Source organism: Arachis ipaensis, chromosome B4, assembly GCF_059453495.1.
Source record: "Arachis ipaensis isolate K30076 ecotype BB chromosome B4, ASM5945349v1, whole genome shotgun sequence".
NCBI lineage: Eukaryota > Viridiplantae > Streptophyta > Magnoliopsida > Fabales > Fabaceae > Arachis > Arachis ipaensis.
The window spans coordinates 73,330,263-73,344,646 of NC_142439.1; the positions used below are offsets into that span (position 1 = coordinate 73,330,263).

The window sequence follows — 14,384 nt, forward strand, 5'->3', positions numbered from 1 at the left end:
GGCATGCCACGCCCAAAACACCAAGTGGCATGCCCTCTTTGACTTCTTGGCTTCACAACTTGGCGTGCCACGCCCAGAGCTCCAAGTGGCATGCCCATGTAAAATTCTTCAACCTTCTTTGCTGGAGTGTTGGCTTGGCGTGCCACGCCCATAGCTTCAAGTGGCACGCCCAGCTACGCCCTATCTTTTTTATTGTTTTCTCCCCCTTTTTGTTGTTCTTTTCACCTGAAATTCAGCACAACCCCATTACAAAGCAATCTACCATAATATATATCATTTAGTTCATGAAATTGCATTGATAAATGAGATTATGCTCTTTTTATGATCCTTTTAGATAAGAAAAAGGGGTAGATGATGCAAGTCATCAGTTATGCTGGTGGCCATCTCATTCCTCCATGAAGAACATTCATCTCCTTTTGGTGCTATTAAAATAAATAGAAAAGCCATAAGCGAAGCATCAACACCAAACTTAAAGGTTTGCTTGTCCTCGAGCAAAGAAGAACTGAAAACAAAAACAAATAGTATGATGAAAAGAAGAATAAAAGGATAAAAGAACAAGAGAGAATTAGGATTTGGAAAGGAGAGAGAATGAAAATCAAAACTGGGCGGCGCACTAGTGGAGTTGTGCGGCGCATGCGACGCGTACGCGTATAGCACGCATACGCGTTTGGCGCGCGATTTTCATAGTGATGCGTGAGCCTCATGCATGCATACGCGTGCCCTTGGTTTGTGTGAATCGCGCAAAGGCAGCCGCGTGCACACGCAACTCTCTGTTCGCGTGGCTTGGGAACCAAAATTCTTATATGTCACGTGCGCGTCATGCACGCGCACGCGTGGATGGCCATTTGTGGACTGGACGCGCACGCGTCAGGGACACGTACACGTGATCAAGTTTGTGCCTCTAGCACAGTTTCAGCCCCAAGCCATCACAACTCTCTGCCCAAACACTTATTGGCGCCAATTTTCAGGGTCACGCGTACGCGTGGGTGGCTAAAAGCGCAAACGACGCAAACGCGTGAAGTACGTGTACGCGTGGGCTTGGTTGTGTGCAAAACATAGTTCTAGCGCCACTCCTGCTCAACTCTCTGTTTATTTCTTTGGTGTTGCGTACTCAAGCATGACGCGTACGCGTCAGCGACGCTTGCGCGTTGAACACCTTTTTTTTATAATGTTCGGTTCTTGTTCTAAGATAGCTGCATGATTAGAATACACGTAAAACAAAGGAAAAATAATAAGAACTCAATGAAATTCAAATAAATAATAAAATCAGTTCTACGAAAATTAAACTAAGGATACGAAAACATCGGGTTGCCTCCCGACAAGCGCTTCTTTACCGTCCCTAGCTTGATGGTCAGCTCCTCTAAGGAGGAGGATCATAGGGGCTCAGCTCTTCACCCCTCACCTTGAACTTCTTTCCTGTGTCTCCATAAAGTAGCTCAATATGCTCTAGAGAGAGGATTCTGTTTACTGTATAAGTCCATACTGGATTCTTAATCAATACCACCTTCATTCCTTGGGAGAAACCTTCAGTGGGGATCTTTTTGTTTCTCCTTTCCCTGTGTATTTCTTCTTTTTGGGAACCTCCTCCTTGGTGGATGATGCATTCCCAACACCAAACTTAGGTTTAATGTCAGGAGGAATTTTATTGATTGTCACCAAAGGGGGTTTGAGCTGCAGATTCTGCTGTCCGTCATCAGGGGGTTGTTGAAGGTTTGGATCAATAAGCTCAGTCTGCATGCACCTCTCTTCTTCACCTATTGAATGTATATCTTTGAAGACATGAAAGACCAGTTGCTTATCATGTACTCTAAGCACTAATTTACCCACTTCTACATCAATCAGAGCTCTTCCAGTGGCTAGGAATGGTCTTCCTAGAATTGTAGAGGCATTCACATCCTCCCCTGTGTCAAGAATCACAAAATTTGCTGGGAGGAAGAACTTACCCACTTTGACCAAGATATTCTCCACTAATCCATATGCAGGCTTCATAGATTTGTCTGCCATCTGTAATGCTATCCTTGTGGGTTGTTGATGAGCGGATATTTTATATGCTTTTTGGGGTTAATTTCATATAGATTTTAGTATGTTTTAGTTGGTTTTTAGTTTATTTTCATTAGTTTCTAGGCAAAATTCATATTTCTGGACTTTACTATGAGTTTGTGTGTTTTTCTGTAATTTCAGGTATTTTCTGGCTGAAATTGAGGGAGCTGAGCAAAAATCTGATTCAGGCTGAAAAAGGACTGCTGATGCTGTTGGATTCTGACCTCCCTGCACTCAAAATGGATTTTCTGGAGCTACAGGACTTCAAATGGCGTGCTTCCAATTTCTTTGGAAAGTAGACATCTAGGGCTTTCCAGAAATATATAATAGTCCATACTTTGCTCAAGGATAGACGACGTAAACTGGCGTTCAACGCCAGCTCTCTGCCCAATTCTGGCGTCCAGCGCCAGAAACAAGTTGCAAGTTGGAGTTCAACGCCAGAAAAGGATCCAAAGCTGGCGTTGAACGCCCAAAACAGCCCCAGGCACGTGAAAGCTTTAGTCTCAGCCCCAGCACACACCAAGTGGGCCCCAGAAGTGGATTTCTGCACTATCTGTTATAGTTTACTCATTTTCTGTAAACCTAGGTTACTAGTTTAGTATAAAAACAACTTTTAGGGACTTACTTTGTATCTCATGACATTTTTAGATCTGAACTTTGTACTCCTTGACGGCATGAGTCTCTAAACTCCATTGTTGGGGGTGAGGAGCTCTGCTGCGTCTCGATGACTTAATGCAAGTATTTCTGTTTTCCATTCAACATGCGTGTTCCTATCTAAGATATCCATTCGCGCCTCATTATGGAAAAGGTGATGATCTGTGACACTCATCACCTTCCTCACTCCATGAACGTATGTCTGACAACCACCTCCGTTCTACATCAGATTGAATGAATATCTCTTAGATTCCTTAATCAGAATCTCCATGGTATAAGCTAGATTGATGGCAGCATTCATGAGAATCCGGAAAGTCTAAACCTTGTCTGTGGTATTCCGAGTAGGATTCTGGGATTGAATCGCTGTGACAAACTTCAAACTCATGAGTGCTGGGCGTAGTGATAGACGCAAAAGGATAGTAAATCTTATTCCGGTACGATTGAGAACCTGCAGATGATTAGCCATGCGGTGATAGCGCATTTGGACCCTTTTCACTGGAAGGATGGATGGTAGCCATTGACAACGGTGATCCACCTACACACAGCTTGCCATAGGAGGACGTGCGTGCGTGAATCAGAAAACAGAGGAAAGCATAATTTCAGAAGACAAAGCATCTCCAAAACTCCAACATATTCTCCATCATTGCATACAAGTATAATTTGTGTTCTGCCCTTTTTCTCCTTGCAATCATATTTGATAAGTGAATTATTTTATTGTCTTCCTGACTAAGAGTTATAAGATAACCATAGATTGCTTCAAGCCAACAATCTCCGTGGGATCGACCCTTACTCACGTAAGGTATTACTTGGACGACCCAGTGCACTTGCTGGTTAGTTGTGCGAAATTACATTGTGAAGTAATTTTCGTGCACCAGTTGTGCCTCTTGGATTTGCAACTTCTTCATCACAGACAAGGGAATTACATTGATGCTTGCTCCCAGATCACATAACGCTTTTTCAAAGGTTGTGCTCCCAATGGTGCATGGAATTTGAAAGCTCCCTGGATCTGGCATCTTCCTTGGCAAGTTATTCTGAATTATGGCACTACATTCCATAGTCAGGACCGCTGTTTCATCTCGCTTTAAAGGCTTCTTCTTTGACAACAATTCCTTCATGAATTTGACATAGAGAGGCATTTGCTCCAAAATCTCAGCAAAAGGAATATTGATTTGCAAGTTTCTGAAGACTTCCAAGAACTTTGAAAACTGCTTATCCTTGGTCTCCTTTTGAAGTCTCTAAGGATATGACATTTTAGGCTTGTACTCAGAAGCCTTTGGCAATATAGGATAAGTATCAAGAGAGTCTGGGAATGGGTTGTCCGCACGCTTTGGAGGGACGTGCTCTACTTCTTCCTTCTTCTCCCTTGGAGCTTCTTTTTCAACTGGCTCCTCATTAACTTATGCTTCCATACTTGCCACTTGTCCACTTATCAAGGTGATAGCCTTGCATTCCTCTCTTGGATTTGGAATTGTGTTACTAGGAAGGCTATTAATGGTCCTCTTATCAATTTCATTAACTTTTGTGACTAAATGACCCATCTAAATCTCCAAGTTTTGAATTGTATTTGCAGACCTCTCAAGTTCTAAATCTCCAATTGCACCTCCAAGTTTCTAATAGAAGCTCTGGTTTCCTGCATAAAACTCCTCATCATCTCCCAATTAGAATCTTGTTGGGATTGAGAGTTTGTCTGTTGAGGTGGTTGTTGTTGATGAGACTGAATTTGGTAGTTATTATGATTATTCTGTTGGAAACTGCCATGAGAATTATTGTTGAAATTCTGAGATCTCTGAGGTTGGTCCATCCATCTAAGATTGTATGTCTTAGAGTATGGATCATTATTGGGGTTTCTAGGACCACTCCCCATGTAATTTACCTGTTCAGAAAAAGATTGAGCATAATCATAATTCTCATTTTGTACAAAATTACCTGTCATGTCATAAGGGACTTCTTGAGGTGGATTTTGGGTGTTGATAGCTGAGACTTGCATGCCACCCATCTGCTGAGTAAGTAAATTTATTTGCTGAGACATAAGCTTGTTCTGAGCAAGAATAGCATTAACAGCTTCTATTTCCAACACACCTCTTTTCTGAGAAGTCTCCAAGTTCACAGGATTCCTGTTAGATGAGTATAAATATTGGATGCTAGCAACCAACTCAATAAGCTCAATAGTCTCATCCGGTGTCTTCTTCTTGTGCAATGAACCACCTGCAGAATTATCTAAGCACATCTTGGACATTTCACCCAAACCTTCGTAAAAGATATCTAGTTGGGTCCATTTGGAGAACATGTCCGGAGGGCATTGCCTAGTCAATAGCTTGTATCTCTCCCAAGCTTCATAAAGAGTTTCACCATCCATCTGCCTGAAAGTCTGAACCTCCATCCTAAGCTTAGTCAGCTTCTTTGGTGGGAAAAATTTAGTAAGAAACTCAGTAACAACCTTTTTCCAAGTATCAAAACTCTCCTTGGGTTGGGAATCTAGCCATAGCTTTACTCTGTCCCTCAAAGCAAATGGGAAGAGCATGAGTTTGTATACGTCAGGGTTCACTCCATTTGTCTTCACAGTATCACAAATCTGCAGAAAATTAGAAATAAATTGATTTGGGTCTTCTTGGGGAAGACCATGATACTGACAGTTTTGTTGCACCAGAGTGACCAGTTGTGGCTTCAACTCAAAGTTGTTTGCAGCTATAGGAGGCACCACAATGCTTTTTCCATAAAGATCCGCAGTAGGAGCAGAATAAGAGCCAAGCACTCTCCTTTGTTGTTCATTCCCATTCGGATTTGCCACATTGGCATTAGCAGCATTGTAAGGATCCATAGTGGATTCTGCAGCCTTGTAGAGTCTTGCTTGTTGCAAACGCTGCCTGAATGTTCTTTCAGGTTCAGGATCAAAGTCTAAGAGATGTTCTTTGTCTCTGTTCCTGCGCATAAACAAACAGAAGACAAGAAAAGATGGAACTCTCTACGTCAGAGTGCAGAAAATTCCTAGTGAGGTAACCTGAATAAAGAGATAAAAATATTGAATGAAACAAACAAATATTAAAATTCTAAAATTACTAGCAAAATTAAGACTAAAATTTTCGAAATTATTAGGCAAATCAAATAAGAAAAATTAAAATAAAACTAACTAGGAAACACCAAACTTAATTTTAGAAATTAAGAAAAATTACTGATAATAAATTCAAAAATAATAAGGTAGAAATTAAATAAAAATTAAAACTAAAACGCCTAATCTAAGCAATCAAGCAACTAATAGTTGTCAATCACTAACAATCTCCAGCAACGGTGCCAAAAACTTGGTGCGGAATTTATAACCACAAACTAACGGGCAAGTGCACTGGGTCGTACCAAGTAATACCTCAAGTGAGTGAGGGTCGATCCCACGAGGATTGATGGATCAAGCAACAATAATTGAGTGATTGGCTTAGTTAGACAAGCAGAAAATAGTGTTTGAGAGTCCAAAAAGCATTAAATAGTAAATTCAGAGTTTGAAGACAGGCAAGTAAATAAGTTGGGAATAAAATATAGAGAAAATAGTTAAGGCTTCAGAGTTATCTATTTTCCGGATTGACGTTTCTTACTAACCATTTTAATCATGCAAAATTTTAATTCATGGCAAACTGTATGTGACTAGACCCTAATTCCTTAGACCTTTCTAGTCTCCTCTAATTCTCATTAACTGCCGATTCCTTGGTCAATTAAGTCCAATTAGAGGGTGAAGTTTAATTATAGTTATTATGCTACAAAAATCCTAATTATCCAAATATAAGAGGATTATATGTCACGTATCCTGTTAAGTCCAGACAATTTAGAATTTAGGAGAAATTGTTTTCAAGCTGTTGTTCAAGTAAAGAGCTTTTCCAAGATATACAAGAACTCAATTAGAAAAAGGGTCATACTTCCGTTCCACCCAAATTCATAAGATAAATAACGAAAACAATTCTTGAATTATAAATCAGTACATGAATTAAAATAGAAAAGCAATAGAATCAATCCATACAAATAGACAAAGCTCCTAACCTTAACAATGGAGGATTAGTTGCTCATGGTTTAGAGTGAAAAACTAGGAATCTGGTAAACTGTAAATTGGAATGGAATAATCCCCAGAAAATAAGTTTCTTTTCTCTTTTATATCTAATCCTAATTAATTTAAAAATCTAATTTCTAAAACTAAAATAATATCTATTCCTATTTTAAAGATAAAAATAAAGTTTAAATCAGAATTAATTAAATAATCAGCAAGTCTTCAATTGATAGATGGGGACCACTTGCTTCGTAGGATCCATGCCCAACTTGGGAAATAACGGGAAGTGTTCCCCTGTGTCCTCCATTTTACAGCCTCTAATCTGTGTCTTCTGGGCCGAAAACTGGGTCAAAAACAGCCCAGAAATCGCCCCCAGCATTTTCAGCATTTTCTGCACGTGGCGCATGTCACGAGTATGTGTCAGTCACGCATACGCGTCAGGTACACGCATGCTTCACAGTGCAAATCATCAAATCACGCGCACGCGTCAGGTGCGCGTATGCGTCGCTCCTCGCTGGTCATCTCCTTTAATTCTTGTGCTGAAGAAACTCCATCAAATCCAGTCGAATGCTACCTAAAATAAACAGAATTTCACAAGACTCAAAGTAGCACCCATAGTGGCTAAAAGATAATTAGTTCTTGATTAAACTCAACAAATTAAATGCAAATTCACTAGGAAAAGATAGGAAAGATGCTCACGCATCACCTGTCTACACCAAACAGTCGATATTAAGGTGATCAGTCTCAATATCAAAAGCCTAGTGTTTCAATTATCCCCAAAACAGGAACTCACAAACAAGCATGCTATGAACTATCAAGTAGATAACCTAAATAGCATGAAAGAAATAAATGACCCAGAGTATGCAATGAAGCACAATCGGTCCATCCCTCAGGCTCACGAGGACGAACCGCTTTGATACCACTAAATGTAACACCCTAATTACCCTAAGCCTTACCTCTAGCCGTAAGGCAAAGGTTAATCAGAGATTACGATATTTCTAAGGCTTATACATATTTATATATAGAAGGAAATAATATATTCTAGAAGTCCAATGAAGGATATAGCTCAAAGCAGGATTTCAAAAGCTCAAAAACGTACTAACAAAACTACTCGTTTAAGGTACAAGAAACAGATATAAGGTAACATAGATAAGTATATAATAATAATAAGAAACTAGCCGCGGCTCGCAGAGTTTAAACCGGCTAGCCATATACAGATAACTAAAAACTGAAGTTTTAAAAGAGCTTATACAAGTTTTATTCTCTCAATTAAAAGCCTCTAGGAAAAGAAAAAATACAAAGTGAGAGACATATACAAAATAACCCAAAATGACTCAAAAGAAGTATCCAGATCCTCTGCTTCTGTCACCAACCAGACAACTCACCAAGGTAGGTTGTGGCCTGTACCTGAAAAACACAACAGAAATATGGTATGAGAACCGGAGGTTCTCAGTATGGTAACAATGCCCAGTGATGTAGGATATAAGACCCCGGAATGCCAAAGGCAATCCTAAGCTCCATATCCATCACAAGATTCAATCTTAAAGCATACTAAAGCAGATATGCATAAGTATATCAATCTTAACATAACTAAATCGGGTAATCTACCTTAGGGGATTTCTATTCTAACCAAACACCACTGTCCCACAGCCTTCACCAACCTATCCTCTAGGCGATCCCATCGCCACGGCCTTCCGAACCTCCTCACTCCCAGCAGAAATCACAATTATATACAAGGCAAGTAAATCACAAATAGAAGCATATATGGCAAGTAATTCAAATAGCAAAAAAGCATGTTATACAAATAGGCAAGCCATTTCAAGTAGCCAAAGCATACAAACAGATAGAAAATGCATATGATGAATGCCTGCCCTACTGGCTGTGATATCACATTGTCGGTTCAACTGCCAACCCGACACATCTCCATGGAGACATCGCCCTTCGGAATTCTCATATGGGAACTGATAAACCACTATTTTATGGTTTATATTGTGTTTAATTGTGTGGTTTTATGATGATCTTCACCCACTTATTCATTAATTTAGCATGCATTTATATTTCCTTCCTGGAATTAGTACATGATTGAAAACTGCTTCCTAGAGATTTTTAATTATGCATTTTAATTCTCCTTTATTCCATTCGATGCCGTGATCTGTGTGTTAAGTGTTTCAGGCTTTATAGGGCATGAATGAGTTGGAGATTTGAAAGGGAAGCTAGCAAAAATGGAAGGAACACAAGAAATTGAGGAGATAACCAACGAGAGGTGACGCGGCCGCATGGACAACGCGACCGCGCAGAAGAGAGAAAATAGCAGTGACGCGGCCGCATGGATGACGCGACTGCGCGGCATGGAACAGCACGAGTGACGCGGCCACATGGATGATGCGCCCACGTGGTAAAGCGAAAACGCGAATGACGCGTCCGCATGAGTGACGCGATCGCGTGACATGCGCGATCTGCATAATTTGCAGAATCGCTGGGGGCAATGCCGGGCCACATTTTGACCCAGTTTTCGGCCCAGAACAGCAGACTAGAGCTAGAGAACATGCATAAACAAAGCAAAACATTCATTCTACACAGTTTGAGTGTAGAGATCTAGTTTTACTCCTCCTCTAGGTTTTCTCTCTAGACATTTATAGTTTTAGGATTTTAATTTTTACTTGCTCTTTGTATTGGAACACTGAGAAGAGTTATTACCTCATCAAGACTCCGTCATTCTAATTCGTTTTCTTTACTGGGTACTATTCTTTCATGTTCTTTGCTTTGTTTAATTTCACCATTGGGATACTTTTATGCTTATTTAATACAAAGATTATTTTTATTTTCTAATTAATCAATTTAATTTCTATTTATCATGTCTTCTTTTAAATCCCTTTCATATGTTATGGATTTATTATTTACAATGAGTGAGTAGTTCCCTCACTTGATGGGGAGTTGATTGAAAGGAACTCTTGAGTTGGAGGGATTAAAAGAGAAATTGTAATTGCGTTAACTGTTGGATTGCTCTCTAGTCACCAACACCAATCCCTTTGAACTAAGTGGGTTGCAACTCGTGAATAGACGTAGTATTCCAACTTGTTTGACTTCCCTTTACCTAGTAAAGGATAACTAAACGGAACAACCATTAATTATCAATTAATCTTGAAAGCATTCCAACAATAATAGAGATTCCAACTAATCAACTCCCAGTCAAGGCTTTTATTTATATTATTTAATTTCATCAATTTAAATTTCCTGTTTACTCAACTCACTCCTTTGAAAACTTCTGGTTAATAAAATAGCACACTTTTCTGCAACTCGTTGGGAGTCGACCTGGGATTCATACTCCCAGTAATTTAAATTTTAATTTTCTGTGACACCTTTCTAAATTGATGAGCGGATTTCCGGCAAGTTAAGAACTATACTTGCAACGTGAATATTTTAACAATTTTTAATTTGCCAATTTCTGCACCCTATCAATGCCCTAACCTTTTTCCAAGCAGTGGCTACAGATTTCAAAATAAAGACCGCACTGCTTAATTTGATGCCCAAGTTTCATGGCTTACCTGTTCAAGAGCCTATCAAGCACCTGAGAGATTTCCAGGCAGCCTGTTCTACTATCAGGCGAGATGGTATGGATGAAACTTCAATTCTGCTGAAAGCTTTTCCATTTTCTCTGGAGGAAAAAGCAAGGGAGTGGTACTACACTCAACCTCTAGCAAATGTATCCAACTGGGATACACTCAGAAAAGAGTTTTTGGAGAAATTCTTTCCATCTGAAGTTACTGATAAACTAAGAAAAGACATTTTCACGATCGTTCAAGATGACAATGAGACTCTCTTTGAATACTGGGAGCGCTTCAATAATCTTCTGGAAGCATGCCCCCACCACATGATTGACAAGATAGTGTTACTTAGCTATATCACACAGGGCATGAGGCCCCAAGATAAGACCACATTGGAAAGTGCTAGCAATGGGTCTATGAAGAAATACAAGACCACTGATGAGGCTTGGCAATTGATCAGCGACTTGGCTGAATTTACTAGGAACCACAGACAGAAGCAAGGCTATTCAAAAGCCGTTGCAGAAGTATCCTCTAGCAGAGAGACTACTGCTCTAACTCAGAGTATCTGTGAAATGACCAACTTGCTGAAGTAGATGCAATTGAATCAACAACAAGTTCAGCAAGCTCCACCTCCTTCGCCACAGCAAAACCAACAATTAGTCCCGTAGAGAATTTGCGGAATTTGTGCTGATTATAGCCATTACACTGATGAATGCCCGCAGCTCCAACAAGAAGACAACATGGTGGCATCCACTCATAATTTCTATGACCGTCCCAACCAAGGGTACAATCACAGTGGAAATAATAACCATGGATGGCAGGACAATTCTAACCAGAATTGGAGGGACAACAATAACAGAGGAGGCAGAGATAATCAGGGAAATCAGAGGTGGAATAATAACAACTACAAGCAACAGAATCAACCCTACAGAGCACCTCACCTGAGGCAATCCCAAGGACCACAGAACAACCAACAGCAGACCTCTCAATTTACTCATTCTTCTTCATCTCCTAATGATGAGTTACTGCAATCTATTGAGCGGAGGCAACAGACCATGGAAAATACCATTAATGCCAGTCTGAATGGTTTGACCGCTACTTTGCAAGCTCTTGTTTCACAGATTGGATCAATGCAAAATTCCAGTAACCAACCTTCAAGCTCCACTGGAATCCCCTCTCAACCATTACCCAATCCAAAGGGAGGCATTAATGCCATCACCCTAAGGTCCGAAACCACACTGCAGGAGAGGACTCAGGAAGAGCCAAGCTCACCAGAACACGCCTCAGCTGAAGAGGTAGTAGAAATAGAAGATGTTGAAGAGGAAGAGGACGCACAAGACATAGATAAAGAAGAAACAGCCCAACCACAGGAGGAAGCAAAAAAGAGCGCAGACACTGCAGAAAACACTACTCCTATTCCATTTCCACAACTTGCAAGGAAGCCCAGGAAGCAGCTGGAACCTGATCCCAAAATGGTAGAAATATTCAAAAAGGTTGAGGTAACTGTTCCTCTTTTTGATGTCATTCAACAGGTACCTAAATATGCAAAGTTTCTAAAAGAATTATGTATACATAAAGACAAAATTAATGAATTAGAAACTATTCCTTTAGGTAGTTCTATATCTGCTTTAATGGGAGGATTACCTAAAAAATGTAGTGATCCAGGTCCTTGTATAGTTAGTTGTACTATTGGTGGTGTAGTAATTTATGATTGCATGTGTGATTTAGGAGCATGTGTTAGTATAATGCCTTTGTCTATATATGATGTTTTGAGGCTCCCTCCCTTAAAAAGGTCGGCAGCTCGTTTTGTGTTAGCAGATAAAAGCATTATTACAGTGGCTGGAGTTGCTGAAGATATTTTAGTGAACATTAAACGGCTTACATTTCCCACTGATTTTTATATTTTGGAGATGCCCCATAATGACTCAGATAAGCCATCATCAATCCTACTTGGAAGACCATTCCTGAAGACATCAAAATTCAAATTGGATGCTTTTTCAAGAACATACTCTTTTGAAATAGATGGCTGTATAGTAATTTTCAATCTGAATGGAGTCATAAACAGCCCTCCAAAAGATCATTCTATCTTCCAGTGTGATGTCATAGATGAAAGTGTAGCTGAAGTTTACAAGGAAGAGTTTGAAGAGAGGCACACTGGACAAGGTCTAAGTGTGGGGACCCTTTTAACTGACAATGAGGGCACTTCGCCATTTTCACAAGCCCCAGATAATCCAGAGTCTGCCCATGATCAGAAGTTAGAATTGAAACCCCTCCCTCCGCATCTCAAATATGCTTATCTTGAAGATGAGCAGAGGTTTCCAGTTATCATTGCAAGGGAACTTACTTCTCAACAAGAAGAGCAGTTACTTGATGTGCTAAGGAGGCATAAGAAGGCAATTGGGTGGAGTTTGGCAGACATAGTAGGAATCAACCCTCAAGTATGTGAGCACAGGATTTTTCTAGAAGAGGGAGCAAGACCTGTCCGCCAACCCCAAAGAAGATTGAATCCCACTATCCTGGAAGTTGTCAAAAAGGAAGTGACCAGACTATTGGAAGCAGGGATCATCTATCCCATTTCGGACAGTGAGTGGGTCAGCCCAGTACAAGTGGTGCCCAAGAAGTCTGGAGTCACTACAGTAAAGAATGAGCATGGAGAGCTCATAGCAACTAGAGTTCAGAATGCTTGGAGAGTCTGCATTGATTACAGGCGTCTCAACTAAGCCACCCGTAAGGATCACTACCCACTTCCATTTATTGATCAAATGCTGGATCGCCTGTCAGGTAAATCATACTATTGCTTTTTAGATGGTTACACAGGTTATTTCCAAATTCATATAGCTCCTGAGGATCAAGAAAAGACCACTTTTACATGTCCTTTTGGGACTTATGCTTACAAAAGAATGCCCTTTGGCTTGTGCAATGCACCAGCTACTTTCTAAAGGTGTATGATGAGTCTTTTCTCTAATCTTATTGAGGACTATATGGAGGTTTTTATGGATGATTTTAGCATTTATGGTGATTCTTTTAGCCTTTGCTTAGATGGATTATCTAGAGTATTGGATAGATGTGTCAATACAAACCTTGTATTAAATTTTGAAAAATGTCACTTTATGGTAAAACAAGGGATTGTATTAGGACATGTGGTATCTAATACTGGCATTTCTGTGAGGGAAGTCCGTTCGTTTCTTGGCCATGCAGGTTTTTACAGGAGATTTATTAAGGACTTTAGCAAGGTAGCACTTCCCTTATCCAGATTATTACAGAAGGATATAGAGTTTGAGTTCAGTGAGGATTGTAAAGACGCGTTTGATAAACTGAAGACCGCTCTGACTCAAGCTCCAATTGTGAGAGGACCAGACTGAAGCCAGCCGTTTGAAATCATGTGCGATGCTTCCAACCATGCAGTAGGAGCAGCGCTGGCTCAGCGTGAAGGTAAGGATCCTTTTGTTATTGCTTATGCGTCTAAGACTTTAGACACTGCCCAGTCCAATTATACTACTACTGAGAAAGAGCTTCTTGCTATTGTTTTTGCTCTGGATAAATTCTGAGCTTATTTACTTGGTACTAAAGTAGTAGTGTATTCGGACCATGCAGCTTTAAAGTATCTATTAGCTAAAAAGGAGTCCAAACCAAGGCTTATACGTTGGATACTGCTATTACAAGAATTTGATTTAGAAATTAAGGATAGGAGTGGTAACCAGAATTTAGTGGCAGACCACTTGAGTCGCCTTGAGCACATTAAGGATGATTCTACTCCTATAGATGATAATTTTCCTTTTGATAACCTGCAAGCAGTATCTTAGGTAGCCCCCTGGTACACACCTGTAGCTAATTATCTAGTTAGCCGCACATTTCCCCAAACTTTTCTAAGCATCAAAGAGACAAGCTGAAAAGCGAGTCTAAATATTATATATGGGATGACCCATATTTATGGAGATGTGGCGCTGACCAGGTAATTAGACGTTGTGTGCCTCAATCAGAATTCCAGTCCATTTTAGAGGCCTGTCACTCATCCGAGAGTGGAGGATATTTTGGCCCTCAAAGAACAGCTAGGAAGATCCTAAACTGTGGATTCTGGTGGCCTACTCTTTTTAGAGACGCTGCTGAGTTTTGTAAATCTT

General features: G+C 40.2%; 1 non-coding gene across 1 annotated transcript; it reads left to right on the forward strand.

Moving 5' to 3' along the window:
• The first annotated feature begins 4,976 nt into the window (after positions 1–4,976).
• Positions 4,977–5,083, forward strand: LOC148567919 (small nucleolar RNA R71). The gene has a single exon (XR_015882304.1). It is a non-coding gene; the product is annotated as a small nucleolar RNA R71 (small nucleolar RNA).
• The last annotated feature ends 9,301 nt before the right edge of the window (positions 5,084–14,384 follow it).